At 48.5% G+C, this 14,477-nt stretch overlaps 1 long non-coding RNA gene across 1 annotated transcript; it reads right to left on the bottom strand.

Annotated features, from left to right (window-relative positions):
* Nucleotides 1-11,072: 11,072 nt before the first annotated feature.
* Nucleotides 11,073-12,652, bottom strand: LOC144319987 (uncharacterized). The gene is made up of 2 exons (XR_013385602.1): nucleotides 12,466-12,652; nucleotides 11,073-11,405 (listed from the first exon to the last, which is right to left on the bottom strand). It is a non-coding gene; the product is annotated as an uncharacterized LOC144319987 (long non-coding RNA).
* Between the last annotated feature and the right edge of the window lie 1,825 nt (nucleotides 12,653-14,477).

Raw genomic sequence — 14,477 nt, 5'->3', positions numbered from 1 at the left:
TGACCCTCAGTCACCTCCCGCCCACAGCGGCTCACCACAGCCCCTCACAGAGGTCCCACAGCCACGGTGGGCACTCTGGCCATCCCCGGCCTCCCAGGAGAAGAAAGGAGATTTCAGCAGGACACACTCCTATGGTGGTCCCAGGGCTCCCTGCCCAGGATGGCAGCTGGTGACTGGCCGGTGTCTGTGTCCCTGACGCCGGCTCCTCCTCCCCGGTTTTCCCGCAGGAAATGAAGGAGGAGGCCTCGACTCCTCCAGGGACATCACGCAGATAGACCTGGACATCAACAAGATGTTTAGCAGCCATATTAAGTTTTGGGATTGCTAGAGGGTGGGGAGAGGCTGTTGAGTCAGGGGGCTTCTAGGCCCCGGGGGAGACCCAAGGGCTTCTGGGTAGGGAACACGGGGCTTAAGAGGCCGGGGAAGCAACAGCAGCCAGCAACACACCACTGTATGGTTGGGTGCAGGGGATGACACCCATGCCCCAACCCCCGGGGCTTCGGGGTTGAGGGGGTCACTAGGTCGGTGCCTCTAGGGGTTTCCATGGGAGCTGAACCACACAGGGGCGAGGGACGGCCCCTTGAAAAGCAGGGGGCTGCGGTGGGGCCCGTGGAGGGCAGTAACAGGACCTGCCGGCGTGGCGGCATGGCCGTGGCTGGAGCAGGACACACATCGTTCCCATGAGGGTCGGACGGGTCAGGGTGACACCCACACTCGGTGTTTTATATATATCTAAATTCTATGCATTTAATTTGAGACAATTTGCAATTTGTAAGCATACATAGTATGATGACCCCCAGATAATGCCCCCGGTCCAGCCAGCGTCCTGCACTGACCACACGGTGCCCCAGGGGCAGGTGTCACAGCAAACCCCAGACTGGGATCGCCTTTATCTGTAGACGTATCCATGTGCGTCTGAGAGAAAGTGGATGCCCTGTGTCGGCAGGCCCCCCATGTCATCCCCTCTTTCCCCACCCCCACAGCATCCCCCTTCATCATCATCCCCAATGGCATCCCACCTATATCATCCCCCTCACACTGACACAGCCCCACACAATCCCAACCCACACTATTCCCCCCACCATCCCCCCTGCACCATCCCCCACACTCCACCACCATCATGCCCCTGGCCCCACAACATCCACCCCCACAGCATCTGTCCCCAGCAAGGACCCTGGGCAGCTGCCCCCTGTGGGACATACTCAGCCTCACCAGGGTTCTCTGGATACCCTGCTCCCATCAGAAGACCGGGTTTCCCATAGAGTACCCAGGGGTTGCAGGAAGGAGGGAAGGCAGGGAGCCCCAGACAGGGTGGGTGCAGGTGAGTGGTGCAGAGGACCCACTGTGCCCTGCCTCCACCCACTGTCCCTCCTGGAGGGCGGCACACCCTGCATAGGACACGCCCCTAACCCAGAGGGACATGGGCTGGCCTGGCCCCAGGCTCTGTGGGGTTGGGGTGATTTGAGCCCCCCCAGGCCCAACACAAAGACTAATGGGATCCAGCCCCCCATGGCCCTGGCCAGCCCTGGATTCTGGCCCCAGGCTGAGAGAGCCCTCCCACAGCTGGATGTGGCCTCTTGGGCCCTGGGTGTGCCCCACAGATCCAGGTCGCTGACCTAGGGCAGCCCTAGGAATCCCGTGACACCCAATGTTGGGAGAGAAGGGGTAGGCCGGTGGGCCACACCCACACCCACACTAGGAGACAGGCTCCACCAGGTTCTGGGGCCCCAGGGCCCCGAGACCGGGGTCCAGCTACGCTGCGGGGAACAGTGCAGGAGTCCATGAGCTCAGGTCCAGCTCAGCTCTGCTGCCCTCAGAACCGTCTCTCTTGCTGAAACCTCAAGACACGTCCCCACCCGGAGTCCAAACATGCTCCCAGGTGGGGGACTCCAGCACCCGTCCCCACTCCACATGTGATTCTTGCCCTCCCCTAAAGGACAGAAAGGTCTCCCTCCCCAGGGAAAAGCACGTGCCCTCGGCTCTGAGCCCCATTGCTGAAGATCATCAATAAAGTGTTGTGGTGCGAAAATGCACAGCCAGCCCATTTATGTGTATCCCAGAACTCTGAGCAGAGGGCGTGGAGAGACCCCGAGAGAGGAGGAGGGGCTACATCCATGCCCCAAACAGCCCCTACAGTGGCGCTGCCAGTCACACCCAGCTGACATCCTCACATGCCTTCCAGGGGCTGCCAGACACCAGGGTCAGGCACCATAGACTTTACTGGGACTCAGCCTGTGCCCAGCAGGCCAGGAGGGGCTGGGACAGAGTGACAGCCAGGGAGCCTCAGGGTACCAGTGTCTGTGGAAGAGACCTGGGTGGTCTGTGCTCTCTCTGTCCAGGGGGCCAGGGCTGGCTGGGTTCCGGGGCACTTCCTCCCCTCCCCGTATCCCCGTACCTGTGTGCCTGGGGCACAGAGGGCCTGCGGGGCGGTAGCGTGGCCCTGGAAGGGATGTCAGGACAACAGGCCCTTGTGTTGTGCCCAAGATTGCTAATCCGAGAAACCACCAAGGAGCCCACACCGATGCAAACTCCCGAGGGTTTCTTTACAAGCTGGAGCTTGGGTCCAAGTGCACCGGACACAGAGGTGTAGGGATTTGGACCCCGAGACTAAGAGATGTAGCAGCTTTATAGGAGCCAGTGGCACATGGGAATGCTGAAAGATGCGTAGTCATGTTTGTCCACACGCAGGTGGCTGGTTGAATTACATTTTACCCTATAGTATCGACTTGAACTGGCCTATTACTTTGGTCAGAATTGGGCGCAGCTTTGTGTGGCACAAGGCAGGGTTACAATGTGATGACCCGATTTCAGATTAGGGTGTGCCCAACGGCTTGAGTCGGGTGGGGCAACGCCTTAAGCCATAAGCAGGTCACGTGGGGTCATAGGGGAGATGGCTGGTGGAGCACAAAATGGAATCAGTCCTGCTCTGCTTGTCCAGGGGTAAGGGATTTTTGTTAAATTTACTGGGTCCCACACTGCAGCTCACGCACGTGGGCCACCCTCACAAGGTGTACTCGGCGTGCACCAGCATGTGGAGGGCACCCTCCTCGCCTTAGTGATTAGGGGCTGGGTGAGCATGGGGCTCAGCCTGAAGGCCAGGCAGCACAGGGGACCAAAGAACCCCAGCCCCGTCTCCACCCAGACTCCCAAACGCAGGCAGTCCCAGGGCTCCCCACCCATGGGCAGCTGGCTCCTCAGGAGCTCCCACCAGGATGGCCCCGAGGTCTAGCTCCCTGCTGGAGAGGCATCAGGGAGAAGATAAGCAGCCAGCGCATGGCAGGACCCACTTCCACACATGGGAATATGGCCAAGCCGGACCTTCCAGATCAACCAACCCTCCAGCGGAAAATCACTGCACGCGCGAGCCGTTGGTCTGCCATGAGAGCCTAGCTAGCCACCCAGCGCCAGCACCAGAAATGATGTTGTGCCAACAATTTCGGCATTTGGGTGAGCCAGCCAGAGGATCCAATAGCTGCACGTGATAGCTACATGTGATAGACACACACACACCACACAACCAACAAAAGTTGGAATCCACCCAATGTTGTCTAACAGCAGCCGGATGGTTACATACACGACGCTGTTGTCCCCAATATGATACATGAAAGACGCAATAAACCATGACTTCAGAGGTGCTGGAGGCACAGAGATGTGCCTGCTGGGTTCCAACAAGGAGCACAGAGGGGCAGGAAGCATCCTACGGAGGGGAGGCCCCTCCTTGGAAAGGACATCATGTCCCTGTGAAGGCTACGGATGGTGAAATCTGTCCTCCACTCTTTCAGCTTCTGGTTTACCTCCTACATGCCATTTTCCTCAATCATAAGACCAAAAATTTATTTTATGTTTTTAAATTTCTTTTATTGGAGTCCAATTTGTATGAATTCTTGCTTCAGCAAGGGTGTCATTCAGGAGGAGAGGAGAGATAATGATTTTCCCAGACAGGCAAAATATAAAGGAGTTCATGACCATTTAACCAGTCCAGTAAGGAATTTTAAGAGGGACTCTTCTAGTGGGGGAAAAAAAAGAGACCAAAAACAACAACTCTAGAAAGGCCCAGAGTACGTCACCAGAAACACCAACTCTTCCGGTAACACAAAATCACAAAGTTCATATCATTGAATAATCACTCTGAATGCTGATAGACTAAATGCTCCAATCAAAAGATATAGGGTACCAGAGTGGCTTAAAAAACAGGATCTGGGATGCCTGGGTGGCTCAAGGTGTTGAGCATCTGCCTTTGACTCAGGGTGTGATCCTGGAGTCTAGGATCGAGTCCCATATGGGGCTCCTGGTGGGGAGTCTGCTTCTCTTTCTCCCTAATTTTCGGCCTCTCTCTCATAAATAAAATCGTTATTAAAAAAAACAAGATCCATCTGTATGCTGCCTACAAGATGCTCACCTTGGACCTAGACACACCAGCAGATTGATAGGGGAGGGAAAATCATCTACCACGCTAACGGATATCAAACGAAAGCTGGAGGACCCATACTTATATCAGACAAAAGAGATTTGAAACCAAACCCTGGGGGACACCTGATGGCTCAGTTGTTGAGCATCTGCCTTCGGCTCAGGGTGTGATCCTGGGATCCCAGGATCGAGTCCCACATCGGACTCCCTTAGGGGAGCCTGCCTCTCCCTCTGCCTATGTTTCTGCCTCTGCTTCTCTGTGTATCTCTAATGAAAAAATAAATAAAATATCTAAATCTCAAAACGGAAGAACAAATACTGTAAGAAGAGATGAAGAAGAACATTATTTCATAATTAAAAAGACACTCTATCAAGATCAAACAACTAAATATTTATGCTGCCAACATGAGAGTACCTAAATATAGAAACCAATTAACAACAAACATACAGGAAATCACTGGTAATAATACACTGACAGGGGATTTCAACACCCACTTATGGCAATGGACCGATCATCTAGCAGAATCAACAAGTGAACAATAGCCTTGACACACTGGACCACAGGAACTCAACAGATATAGTCAGAATATTCGATCCGAAAGCAGAATACACATTCCTTTCAACTGCACATGGGACATTCTCCAGAACAGATAATATCAAGGCCCACAAAACAGCTCTCAACAGGTACAACAGTTACAAGAAGGTTGATATCACACCCTGTACATTTTTGGACCACAACGCTATGAAACTTGAAGTCGACAGTAAGAAAAAATTTGGACAGACCAAAAATATGTTGAGTTTATGATCATCCTACTAGAGAATGAATGGAGCAACCAGGAAATTAAAGAGGAAATATAAAACAAACGAAAATTAAAACATGTTTCTCCAAACCTCTGGGATGTAGCAAAGGCAGTCCTAAGAGGGAAGTACATAGCAATACAGGCCTATCTCAAGAAACAAGAAGTCTCCAATACACATCGTAACCCTACACCTGAAGGAGCTGAAAAAGAAATAGCAAACATAGCCTAAAGCCTACAGAAGAAGGGAAAAAATATAAAAGAGAGCAGAAATAAACAATATAGGAACAACAAAACAATAGAATGGAAAAACAAAACTGAGAGCTGGTTCTTTAAAATAATTAATAAAATGGATCAAGCCCTAGCAAGCCTTATCAACGAGAAAAGAGAAAAGACCTAAATAAATAAAATCACAAATGAGAGAAGAGAGATCACAATCAACACCAGAAAAATAAGACAATTATAAGGTAATACTATGAAAGATTATACGCGAACAAACTGGGAGACCTGAAAGAAATGGACAAATCCCTAGAAATGAGCAAATGAGCAGAACTGAAATAGGAAGAAATAGAAAGTGTGAACAGACCCATAACTAGCAAAGGAATTGAATCAGCAAGGCACCTGGGTGCCTCAGTGGTTGAGCATGTGCTTTGGCTCAGGTCATGATTCCGGGGTCCTGGGGGATCAAGTCCCACATCAGGCTCCCCACATGGAGCCTCATTTTCCCTCTGCCTATAACTCTGCCTCTCTGTGTCTCGCATGAATACATAAATAAAATCTTTAAAAAAGAGAACAAATACAAAGATGTGAAAGGACCTAAATAAAATCACAAATGAGAAAAGAGAAGTAACAACCAACACTAGAGAAATACAAACGATTATAAGAGAACATTATGAAAAATTATATGCCAGGAACCTAGAACCTGGAAGAAATAGATCAATTCCTGGAAATATATAACATAGCAAAAATGAAAAAGGAAGAAATAAGAAACTTGAACAGACAGATAACCAGCAAAGAAATTGAATCTGCAATCAAGAATCTCCCAACAGGAGATGCTTAGATCAATAGAACAGAATGGAAAGCCGAAACAAGATACAAACCTGTAACTCTATGATCCATTAATCGACAACAAGGCAGGAAGGAATATCCAATGGCACAAAGTCTCTTCAACAAACCCTAACCCTGACCCCAGGATAAGAACAAATGGTGTTGGGAAAACCAGGCAGCCAAATGCAGAAGAATCAAACTGGACCACTTTCTTACTCCATATATATAAAAAATAAATTCAAAATGGATGAAAGACCTAACTGTGAGACCTGAAACCATACAAAGAAGAAAAGATAGGCAGCAAAGTCTTTGACATGGGCCATTGGATGTTCTTTCTAGATATGCCTCTGAGGTGAGGGAAACAAAAGCAAAAATCCTATTGGGACTTTAAGAATTGAAAAGCTTCCGAAAAGTGAAGGAAACAACCAAAGCTAAAAGGCAACATACAGGGATCCCTGGGTGGCGCAGCGGTTTGGCGCCTGCCTTTGGCCCAGGGCGCGATCCTGGAGACCCGGGATCGAATCCCACATCGGCCTCCCGGTGCATGGAGCCTGCTTCTTCCTCTGCCTATGTCTCTGCCTCTCTCTCTCTCTCTCTGTGACTATCATAAATAAATTAAAAAAAAAATTAAAAAAAAAAAAGGCAACATACAAAATGAAAGGAGAGGGATCCCTGGGTGGCACAGTGGTTTGGCGCCTGCCTTTGGCCCAGGGCGTGATCCTGGAGACCCAGGATCGAATCCCACATCGGGCTCCCGGTGCATGGAGCCTGCTTCTCCCTCTGCCTGTGTCTCTGCCTCTCTCTCTCTCTGTAACTATCATAAATAAATAAAAATTTAAAATATATATATATATATAAAAAAAACAAAATGAAAGGAGATATTGGTAAACAACACATCCACTAAAGAGTTAGTATGCAAAACACATAAAGCAAATATAAATCTCAAGATCCTAAAAACAAATTATGCAACTGGAGATGGGCAGAAAAATGAATGGACTTTCTCTCTGAAAGACTGCCAGATGGCGACCAGACACAATTAAAGACACTAAGCATCACCCATCATCAAGGAAATGCAAATAAAAACCACAATGATAGTTCACCTGACAGCCGTCATAATGGCTAATATTAACAACACAAGAAAAAACAGGTTTTAGTGAGGCTATGGAGAAGGGGTCGCTCCCTTACACTCCTGGTGGGCATGCGAACAGAAGTAGCCACTGTGGAAAACAGTGTGGAGGGTCCTCTAGTAGTTAAAAATAGGTGATCCCTGGGTGGTGCAGTGGTTTGGTGCCTGTCTTTGGCCCAGGGCATAATCCTGGAGACCGGGGATCGAATCCCACATTGGGCTCCCGGTGCATGGAGCCTGCTTCTCCTTCTGCCTGTGTCTCTGCCTCTCTCTCTGTGACTATCATAAAAAAATTTTTTTAAAAAGTTAAAAATAGAGCTAACCTACGATTCCAAATTTGCAGAGCTAGGTATTTACCCTGAGGACACAAAAGTACTTTAGTAGATTCGTGGGGGACATGCAGCCCAGTGTTTCTAGCAGCATTATCAACAACAGCCAAACTGTGGATACAGCCCAGATGTCCATCGGCAGATGAACGGGCAGAGACAGTGTGGTAAACACTGCGACATCACTCGGTCATCAGAAGGGATGAAATGAAGCCATTTACAATGATGTGGAAGGAGTGGAAAGGATTTATGCTAAATGAACTCAGAGAAAGACAGATACCAAATACCATACAATTGCATTCACAGGTGAATTTTAAGAAACCAAACAAACTGGCAAAGGGGCTCAGGGGGGATGAGAGAAGCAAGCCAAGATACCCACTCTTAGCCACAGAGAATAAACTAATAAATACCAGAGGAAGGTGGGGGGATGGGGAATCAGGGGATGGGGACAGTGGAGGGCACCTGTGACCAGTACCAGGCGTTGTATCCAAGTGTTGAATCACTAAGTGGTAAACCTGAAACTATATCATACTGTGTTTACAAACAGGAATTCAAGTAGAACTTTAAAATAATAATTGGTAGTATTGATGAAACATGTGCGCACTAGAGAAAAAATCAGAAAGGCAACTAAAAATCCAAATAAAGAGTATTTAGAGCCACAAATCCCCTCCTTAGCTCAGCTTGGAAGAAGTCTGTAATGTCTATTCTGACCCCATCAGAAGCCTGGATTTTAAGTCTCTGGGGAGGCCACTAATTTGGTGGAGTCAGGCTATCTTTGAACCCAAAACCTAAATAGAGTGCATAAAACTCAACGGCCCAAGATACTAGGAGTCCCAGTGCAGGCACATGCCAGGACCCAAACTCTAACCATACACAGACATAACCCTAACCCTACACTTAATCCTAATGTTAAACTAACCCTTAAACAAGACCCATCACTAATCGACAACCAAACACAACCCCAAGACCAAAACACATTCAGTGAACCTTCCTGCCAACCCTCACCCTAACTCCTAAACCTATTCGAAACCCTTATCCCTGACCCCTGTCTTAAATCTAACCCTAACCTCTAACCCTAACCTTAACTTCATGTACTCAAATCCTATTCCTAACCTTAACCTGTACCCTAACCCTAACCCTCTAATACTAATCTTATCTCATACCCCAAATGGTACTCTAACTTGTACCCTAAAACTAACTCCTAAACCACTCCCTAAACCTATCTCTTACCCTTTTAAAAAACCTTATCCTGACCCTGACCTGACCCTAATCCCTAACTAAACACTAACCCTAACCCTAGCCCTAACCCCTATCCTAAACCTAATCCTCGCCCTAACCCTAAACGTAGCCATAACTTTTACCCGAACCCCTAACACTTACCCCTAACCCTAACTCACACCCTAACCCCTAACCCTAAATGCAAACCTAAGCCCAACCCTAACTGTAACCATAACCCTAACCCCACCTCCAAACCTCCTGTCCTAATCCCTAAAGCCTAAACCCTAAGCCTAACTCTAAATCCTGTCACTAACCCTAACCCTAACCCCGTTCCCTAATCCCTAACCCCCATCTTAACTCCTAACCACTGACTCTTAACCTTATCCCTCACCCTAACCTGTATTCCGTAACTATAAGCTTAATCACAAACACCTAACATCTAACCTAAGCCTAACCACCAACTGCCTCCCCTCCCGACCTTACCATTCATTCTACCCATTCACTTACCCTGTGGTTCTGAGTAGTCCCTTCTGATGTGGACGTGACCCCCAACAGCGCCTCCAGAGTCCTCCAGGGGGTCCTGAGGAAGCAGGGCTCCTGTGAGTATGGACGTGGCCCCAATTGTTCCTGAGTCATAGTCAGAGGGTCCTGAGGACGCTGGGTCTCCTGTCACTGTGGACTATGCCTCACATCGTCTGGAAGCCTCACAGCAGGTCCTCAGGTGGCCCGGGGCTCCTGTCAGCCTGGACATGGCCACACGTCCCCCAGAAAACTCACCACACGTCCTGAGGAGCTGTGGGCTCCTGTCAGCATAGACGCAGCCCCATATTTCCCGAAGCCAAAGTGCATGTCCTGAGGAGGACGCGGGTCCTGTCAGTGTTGAGGTGGCCCAACATTTTCCTCAAGCCTCACCAGAAGACCTGAGGAGGCTGGGGGCTCCTGTCAGCATAGATGTGGCCCCAAATCTTCTCAAACCTTCACAGTGGGTCCTGAGGAGGCTGGAGACTCTTGTCAGTGTAGATTGGCCACCCACATTTTTCTTAGGCCTCACCACAGGCCCTGGGGTCTTCTGTCCGCATGGATGCATCCCATATTTCCCCAAGTCAACACCAGGGGTCCTAAGGATTCAGCATCCTGTTGTGTCGATGTGACACAACGTCCTCCCGAAGCATCACCGAGGGTTCTGAGGAGGCCGGGGCTCCTGCCACCATTAATGCGGCCCGCAGCTTCCAGAAGCCTCAACTTATGTCCTGAGGTGGCCCAGGGGCTCCTGTCAGCGTGGATGCGGGCCCACATCTTCCTGAAGCTGCGGCTCATCAGCGTGCACGTGTCCTCACGTCCTCCTCAGGCCTCCCCAGCACAGGCTGGCTCCTGTTAGTGCAGGCAGAGGAGGCCTACTGCACATTCATGCCCGCTGGGTGGGGCCTGGGCTCGGGCGCCCCCTGCAGGACGCTCAGGCGCTGCAGGAGGCTGTGCAGAAGGCAGCGGGCGCTCCAGGGGCCGCACCTGCCTCCTTTCAGGCTCCTGCTGTGGCCTGTTAGCTTTGGAAACGTCTCACTGAAACGGAGCCCAACACCTGGCTTCCCCAGAAATACTTAAGGACAAGGAATTGGAGCCCACAGGACGCAAAATGAAATGTGGACCAGAGTTTTACCACGTCCCGCAAAACCCACTCAACCCTCTTCCACTGTGGGCGGGATTGCGGGCTGGTGCAGCCACCCTGGAAACAGTGTGGAGGCTCTGCAGGGCGACTCTATTTGTAACATCCTGTGAACAGCAAGTGAACGGCCTGATTTCACTCCGAAGATACAGATGCAGTGAGACTTGGGACACCTGCACCCCAATGTATACAGCAGCCGGGTCCACAGTAGCCACACTGTGGGAGGAGCCTCGGTGCTCTGTGGCAGATGATGGATAAAAAGGATGGGAGATAGATGATGGTCATAGAGAGAGGAATGGAACTCAGCAATCAAAGAGAAGGAAATATTGCCATTTGCAATGACGTGGATAGAACTAGAGGGATCATGTTAAATGAAATAAGTCAGGAAAGAGAATGACCGTGTGGTGTCATTCATAGGTGGAATTAAAAAGCAAAGCATATAACAACTGTGAAGGGAAGGAAAAACAAATAAGATGAAAACAGTTGCAGGAAATACAGACTCTTTTTTTTAATTTTTATTTATTTATGATAGTCACAGAGAGAAAGAGAGAGGCAGAGACATAGGCAGAGGGAGAAGCAGGCTCCATGCACCAGGAGCCCGATGTGGGATTCGATCCCGGGTTTCCAGGATCGCGCCCTGGGCCAAAGGCAGGCGCCAAACCGCAGCACCACCCAGGGATCCCCGAAATACAGACTCTTAATGATAGGAAACAAACTGATGGTCGTTGGAGGCGGGGAGGTTAACAGGGGACCTGCATGAAGGAGGTCACGTGATGTCACGAGCATTGCTGTTATCTCCAACTGGTGAATCCCTGATTCTTCCTCTGAAAGTATAGTACACTATCCGTTAATTAATTGGGTTTAAATTAAATGAAGTTAAAAAAATCCATAGTATCAGAGCACATTTCCTTCTGGACTCTCTGTTTTGCTCCTTCAGCTTATGCCGGAACCACCCCCCATGGGACTGGTTTGCCTAAGTAGGCTCCACGCACCGTCCATGGCCCAGCCCAGGGCTAGAACTCACGACCCCTGAGATCAGTACCGGAGGTGAGGTCAGGAGTCAGATGCTTAACCAACGGAGCCAGCTGGGGGCCCGAGAACCACACTGCTTTATCCTTTGTGTCTGTGACATCGTTTGAAATAGGAAAGTGCTGCGTCCCACTCTCTCCTGCTCCTCCAGTACTGATTTGCTGTCCGGGGTCATTTGTGGGGGCAGATTGATGTTATGGTTTTTTTATGTTTTGTTTTGTTTTTGCTATTTCTAAGATATGCCACCATGATTTTGATAGGAATGACTTTGAAACTGAGGGTGGCTTCAGAAACTGTGGACATTTTCACAAGATGAGGCTCCCACCCCTCGAACCCAGGACGGCCTCCCAGAACAGAGCCATGTATGGCTCAGTGAACAAGTCTTGTGCTCCTATGGTTCAGTCTCATTATTTATTCTCCTTGATGCTCCTGAGAAGGGAGTCACGTCCTTCCTTTCCTTCCTGAGTGCTCATTGTCGGGACAGAACAGGCTACTCTGCTCTGTAGGGTCAGTTTGTGTCCCGTGACTTTACTGAACTCACTCCTTAGTTCTAACAGGTTTTGGTGGAGGCTCCCAGGTTTCCTGTTTCCAGTATCGCGTCTTCAGCATATAGGGACAGTGTGACGTCCCCCTTCCAGGTGTGGAACCTTTTCTGTTTACAGTTTAATGTCCTAGAAAGCCCCACAATAGAATCAAAACTGAGCCCAGGCCAAGGGCAGGAAGCCCCTATTAGAATGAGAACAGAGCTCAATGCCCTTGAAGGCCCCATATAAAAATGTACACAGAACTTGAGGAATTGCTCTAGCCCTTCTGGAGGTCCCCGAGACAAGCCCTTAAACCTAAGCAAAAACTCACCTCGGGGTCGAAGTCCCTGCTCCGCACTGTCAGGTATACTTGGACACAAGCTCGAGCTTGTAAATAAACCCTCGTGTGTTTGCTTCGGTGTGGGCTTCTCCATGGTTTTTCGGATTCACAATCTTGGGCACAACAGTCTGAGATAAAAAAACAAAACCAAAAGCATTTCGGACGCGGGCAAAGTGAAAGCAGGGTTCTGAGAGATGCGCTTGGGGGCTCTTCTGTGGAGGGCTTGCAGACTGGGGGGTGGGATGCTTAACCCCAGAACCAGAGGACCCAGTGTCCCCTCCCAAATCACGCCAAACAGCGCCAATCTCAGGGAGCACCACTGCGCCACCTGCTGGAGGCCAGAGGCGCTGAAGACCACCCCAACCCTGACCCCGCAGGTGCATCTCCCAGGCAGATGTGCACCTGACAATCAGCACCATGGGCCATCCCCAGACCCCACACAGACCATTCGCTGCCACCAAGTTGTCAGACCCAAGAGGCTGCAGAGCTTCAGCGCTGCCTGGAAAGAAGGGTCTAGCTTCCTTTGTATTTTGTGCTTTATTTTCATTTATTTTTTTATTCTATTTAATTAATTGCCTTATTTTATTTTTTATGTATGTACCTTATATATTTCTTATTTTTACTTTCATGGAACATTAATTGTGTTTGTTATTTTTGGATTTAGAATCTTTTAACAAGCAGGCCAAAATAATCTAGTGGTTTTTTGGGGGGAGGGCAGTTGTTATTGTTTTTCTTGGTTTTTCTTTTTTTCCTACTTTCTTTTCTGGAAAATATAATGAGATCGAGAAATTCACCTCCATAAAATAACATGAGGTAGTATTCACAGCCATGAAGTCCATCAAAACAAATATATGATGTCTAAATACAGTTTAAAACAATGATTATAAAGATAGCAGCTGGACTGGAAAAAGAGCACAGAAGAAAACTAGAGAATCCCTTACTGTAGAAATAAAAGAACTAAAATTTAGTCAGGCGAATGTTAAAAATAGTATAACTGAGATGCAGTCCCAAGTGGAAGCCTTAAAAACAAAGAAAGTTATGGACCACAGAGGCAGATTTAGGGAACTCAGCCACTTATTAAAACAATAACATTCATATCATAGGAGACTCAGAAGATGAAGGGAGAGAAAAGGTGGGCCTTACTCATCCAATAGAAACCACAAATACCCACCATTGCTTCAATGTGGATGTAACTGGAAGGTATTATGCTGAGTGAAGTAAGTCAATCAGAGAAGGACGAACATTGTATGTTCTCATTCACTTGGAGAATATAAATAATAGTGAAAGGGAATATAGGGGAAGGGAGAAGAAATGTGTGGGAAATATCAGAAAGGGAGACAGAATATAAAGACTCCTAACTGTAGGAAGCTAACTAGGGGTGATGGAAGGGGAGGAGGTAGGGATCTGTATGAATGGGTGACGGGCACTGAGGGGGGCACTTGACGGGATGAGCACTGAGTGTTATTCTGTATGTTGTCAAATTGAACACCAATAAAAAGTGAATATATTATTTAAAAAAAAAGAAAGAGGGAAAGAAAGAAATAGTGGCACCTTGGTGGCTCAGTCAGTTAAGCTTCTGCCTTAAGTCAGATCATGATCCAGGTCCCAAGGAAGGCTCCCTGTTTAGCAGGGAACCTGCTTCTCCCTCTCCCTCTGCCCCTCTCACTCATGGTTTTTCTCTCCTCTCTCTCTCAAATAAATAAAAAACATCTTTGAAAAAGAAACTAAAAAAAACAAAGCCACAAGAAGAGAAATCTCCCATGTAGAAGAATTTCAAACAATTTGTGCAGACATTCCACCCTCAAGTTGATGAGCATAGCTTCCCACTCTTACGTGTGGAATACACATAGTAACTTCCTTCTACAAAATATATTATGAAAAACTTAAAATAATAATGATAATAATAATAAGAAGAAGAAGAAGGAGGAGGAAGAGGAGGAGGAGGAGAAGAAGAATCACTTAACTACGGAGAAAGATGACAAACACTACCTCAGCAAGATGAT

Source organism: Canis aureus, chromosome 9, assembly GCF_053574225.1.
Source record: "Canis aureus isolate CA01 chromosome 9, VMU_Caureus_v.1.0, whole genome shotgun sequence".
NCBI classification, from domain to species: domain Eukaryota; kingdom Metazoa; phylum Chordata; class Mammalia; order Carnivora; family Canidae; genus Canis; species Canis aureus.
This window is presented reverse-complemented; position numbering and strand designations above follow the sequence as displayed.